Source organism: Callorhinus ursinus, unplaced genomic scaffold, assembly GCF_003265705.2.
Source record: "Callorhinus ursinus isolate GAN/ISIS: 27379988/994484 unplaced genomic scaffold, GSC_fseal_2.0 scaffold30, whole genome shotgun sequence".
Lineage (NCBI taxonomy): Eukaryota > Metazoa > Chordata > Mammalia > Carnivora > Otariidae > Callorhinus > Callorhinus ursinus.
This window is the reverse complement of record NW_027397092.1, coordinates 19,683,122-19,688,365: the sequence shown is the minus strand read 5'-3', so window position 1 is coordinate 19,688,365 and position 5,244 is coordinate 19,683,122.

The window sequence follows — 5,244 nt, the reverse complement described above, 5'->3', positions numbered from 1 at the left end:
ACATCAACTCTTCCCTGGGTCTTCCTCCTGCCTGCCTGCAGATTTTGGACTGCCAGCATTTAAAATTACGTGAGCCAATTTCTTAAAATAACTCTTCTTGCATTTTTTCTCTCTCTCTTTAGTATATAGAGGGTGATTTTTGAATACATAGAATATATATATTACTATAGAATATACATACAAAAATAATAGTGTTATTTTGTACACACACACACATACATACACACACACACACACACACACACACTATTGGTTCTGTTTCTGGGGAGAACCCTGATTAATACAAACGGATACTCTTTTGTTAAGTGCAAAAGGAAAAACATCTCTAGCAGAAAGAAATTACAGTTGACCCTGGAACAATATGAGGGTTAGGGGCGCTGATGCCCTAGGCAGGCAAGTATAATTTTTGATTCCCTCAAGACTTAACTATGAACAGCCTATTGATCAAAAGCCTTACTTATAAACGGTCAAATAACACATATTTTGTATCCTTCATGTATATTGCATTCTTTAATAAAGTAAGCTAGAGAAAAGAAAATGTTATTAAGAAAGTCAAGGAAGAGAAAACACATTTATAGTATTGTACCATATTGATTTAAAAAAAAAACACTCAAATCTGCATGTAAGTGGACCTGCAGGGTTCAAATCCCTATTGTTCAAGGGACAACCCTATCTGAATTTGGAATTATGAAAGATATTTCCAGCCAAGAACTATTATATTTTCCCTGAAAACTTCTGTTTACCCTGCTGGCTGGCTAAGGTTCAGTTTAGGTAGGGTGATATACTCTGAAGGTCACATTCTATCTTTTATGTCCAAAATGTCCAACCGCGTTTCTTTTCTTGATAGCTTCTATTGAGCCACCATAAAAAAATGTTTTATATCTCTGACATAACTTCTCATAAAACAATTTAAAAATAAACTTTGAAGACAGAAAGAAACACAAATGTACCTTGTCCTTGTACAAATGTATTCACGTATCCAAAAATTACTTCCCTATCCTCTTTCATAGCATCCAACACAAATATTCCTGGAGCAGTTCCAGATCTCCCTGGAGTCAAATGAAATTCAAAGATTCCATCTCTACTATTGGAACTAAGCAAACAGTGGGATTAGGGTTGATTTATAAGGCCCTCTGCAATCCTTCATGGACTCGGGCAGCTACGGGACAATCAACACTCCCTTTACCTGTTTCACTCATCCTGGCCCATTCTCGCCCTCATTTCCATGCCCAGGGTCGGCCCCTCCCAGGTTGTCAATCTTTGCAGACTTGCTTGCCTCCAGCCTCATCTTCCATTCTCACATTGCTGTATTCGGTGCCCTGCACACACTGCCCACCAAATGTGGGATGGCGTGTGTCGTGGAACAGTGAAGTAGTATTGTGACTCTGAAAGTCATTCATCCAGACAGTTTCTTTTTTAGGGGGTATCAGTAGCTAGAGAGACATTTTAATCCCTGAACAGAAGAGCATTATTTCTTCCATTGTTATAATTAATCATTCAGCTTAAGATGTTCAGCTGGACTGAGTCAATCAGAACAATGGTGCCAAGAATGTGTGTGTTGTAACCTCTGGCAATGCTCGGACCATGTCTGTGTGTGGTGCAATTTCAGGGTTCAAAGCACACTGAGCCAATTACATCTGTTTACCATGATTTGAGGTAATCTAAGTCTGTGTTTCCCTAGGTGGCCCTGGGCTGTTTGCTCTCTGTTGGTCAAAGTACTAGCAGATGGTGAAAGTGGGTGAGGAAATATGCCCACTGTAGGTCTGCAAGTATCTGATAGAGTGAGAGTTGTCTATTGACTGGGGCTTAGTACATTCTGGAATCTTATAATCAAATGGTCAGTTGTAAGACAAAATTCTCAAGCAGGATTTTAAAACCAAGAGACTCTCATTTGAAGAAAAAAAAAAGGTGGATTTAAATAAAGAGTGTAGAGTCTTTCTTGATTGTAAATTTGTACCCAGTGGTACAAAAAGTAAACTTTTTTGGGAAAAGTTCAGGTATAATTTAAATATCACAGGCTAGAGTGATTTTATTTTATGTAGATGACCACCAATGTCTTCTAGCCATAAAGGTTTCTCAGAGATGGAGAGTCAATCAGTTCATAAGAGTTCCTGAGAGCAACCTCAGGTAAAATATTAGTGGCTATAAGCTGTGAAAGCAGACAATGTAATTTGATGAGTTGTAAGGAGTAACCTCCTCATTTTGGGTCCTCTGTCCTTAGCGCACAGTTGAAAGAAAGAGAGAGGACATTTACATTCTCTATAGGTACAAGCACTTCCCATGGGGTCACAGCTCTGATGGCTACATAAAGCCACACAACTTTATGTGAGGACTCAGCACAGAAAGCAGCCAATAGATGCTGTCATTAGGGAAAAACAGACGTTACACAGGCTAAGCAAAGATTATAAATCAACTGCTTTAAATATGTCCAAAGAACTAAAAGAAATCACGTGTCAAGGACTGAAGGAAAGTATGAAAACAAAGTCTCACCAAATAGAGAATTTCAATAAGGAGACAGAAAATATATATATACCAAGTAAGAATGCTAGGGTTGGAAAACACAATAACTGATATAAAAAAAAAAAAATTCTCTACAAAGGTTCAAGATCAGACCTAAGCAGAGAGAAGAAAGAATCAGCAAACTTGAAGATATGTTGATTAAGATTATCTAGTCTTAGGAACAGAAAAAAAAAAATGAAGAAAAATTAACAGAGGCTCAGAGACCACTGGGGCACCCTCAAGAACACCAATATATGCATAACAGAATCCCAGAAGGACAGAAGAGAGAGAAAAAGGCAGAAAGAATATTTAAAGAGGGGTGCCTGGGCGGCTCAGACAGTTAAGCATACAAGTCTTGATTTCAGCTCAGGTCATGACCTCAGGGTCATGAGATCAAGCCCCGTGTTGGGCTCCAGACTGGGTGTGGAGCTTGCTTTAGATTTTCTCTCTCCCTCTCACTTTGCCCCTCCCTGCCCCAATTCGTGCTCTCTCTCAAAAAAAAATTTTTTTTTTAAATATGTAAAGAAAACTTCTCAAATTTGATGAAAAACATTAATCTACATAACTGAGAAGCTCAACAAAATCCAGGTAAACTCAAAAACTCAAGACTAGACACATCATAACCAAACTACCAAAAGACAAAGGCAAAAAAAGAATCCTGAAAGCCACCAGAGAGAAAATACTCATACAGACAAGGAATTCTCAATGAGATTAATGGTTGATTTATCACCAGAAATTGTGGAGGCCAAAAGGCAGTGGGATGACACAGTACAGAAAAACAAAACAAAAACAAAACTGAATGTACTGAAAGAAAAACACCTGCCAAATAAGAATTCTACATCTGGCAAAATGATCCTTCAAAAATGAAGAAGTTAAGCTATTCCCAGATAATCAAAGCTGAGAGAATGTGTTGCTAACACATATGCTCTACAGGAAATGCTAAGAAAGCCCTGCAGGCTAAAATGAAAGGACACTAGATAATAACTTGAACCCATACAAAAAAATAAAAAGCATCAGTAAAGGTAAATACATAGGTAAATAAAGCAATAATTATAAATCTGGGTGTTGATGAGCACACAATATATACCTGCATAATTTGTATGACAAAGTAGAGAAGAGCAGTGACAGAATGGAGCTATATAGGGGGAAACTTTTTGTATATTGTTGCAATTAAGTTGGCATTAAATTGAACTAGATTGTTATAACTTGTTATAATCAGCCTAACCATTAAGAAAATAACTGAAAAATATATAGTAAAAGAAATGACTAGGAAATAAAAGGTACACTAGAAAATATCTATTGAATCCAAAAGAAGGCAGTAATAGAGGAACAGAGGAATAAAAAAGCCTATTTGCAGATGATATGAGCATGTATATAAAAATTATAATGAATCCATCAAAAATTGAAAACCCTTAAAGCAAATAAATGGATTTGGAAAGACTGTAGGATATAGAATATATATACAAAAAGCAGTTGTATTTCTATACACCAGGAAAGAACAATATGAAAATGCAATTAAGAAAGCAATTCCATTTATAACCGCATCAAAAACAATAAAATACTTAGTAACACATTTAACAAATGAAGTGCAAGATGTGTACCTTGAAAACTACCAAACTTACTGAAATAAATTAAAAAGGATCTAAATAAATGAAAAGGCATTCCACGTTCAACATCATTAAATGGAGTTAACATCATTATAATAGCAATACTCCCCAGATGGATCTAAAGATTCAATTCAATCTCTGTCAGAATTGCAGCGGCCTTTCAGTTTTTCCGGAAACTGACAAGCTGATCCTAAAATTCATATGAAAGTGCAAAGAATCCAGAATAACCAAAACAATTTTGAAAAAGAAGAAAGAGTTGGAAGACTCACCTTCCTGATTTTGAAATTTACTAGAAAGCTATAGGAATCAAGTCTGTGTGGTAGTGACATAGGACAGACATATAAATCAATGAAACAGAATCAACAGTACAGAATTCCAACAAAGGTGCCAAAAAAATTAAATGAGGGAAATGATAAGTCTTTTTAACAAATGGTCCTGGGAAAACTGGATATCTACATACAAAAAAGATAAATTTGGACCCCCTGCTTCACACCATATACAACAATTAACTCAAAATGTATCAAAGTCCTAAATGCAAAATTCTAAGACTCTTAAAATAAAACAAAGGCATAAACCTTCATGACCTTCCATCAAAGATTTTTCGGATATGACACCTAAAACACAAGACCCAAAGGGAGAAAATACAGTAAACTTCATTAAGATTAAAAGCTTCTGTGCTTCCACAGAAATCAGTGGCATTCCTATACACCAACAACAAGACAGAAGAGAGACAAATCAAGGAGTCTATCCCATTTACAATTGCACCCAAAACCATTAGATACCTAGGAATAAATCTAACCAAAGAGGCAAAGGATCTGTACTCAGAAAACTATAAAATACTCATGAAAGAAATTGAAGAAGACACAAAGAAATGGAAAAACGTTCCATGCTCATGGATTGGGAGAATCAACATTGTGAAGATGTCAATGCTACCTAGAGCAATCTACACATTCAATGCAATCCCCATCAAAATACCATCCACTTTTTTCAAAGAAATGGAACAAATAATCTTAAAATTTGTATGGAACCAGAAGAGACCCAGAATAGCCAGAGGAATACTGAAAAAGAAAAGCAAAGCTGGCGGCATCACAATTCCGGACTTCCAGCTCTATTACAAAGCTGTCATCATCAAGACAGT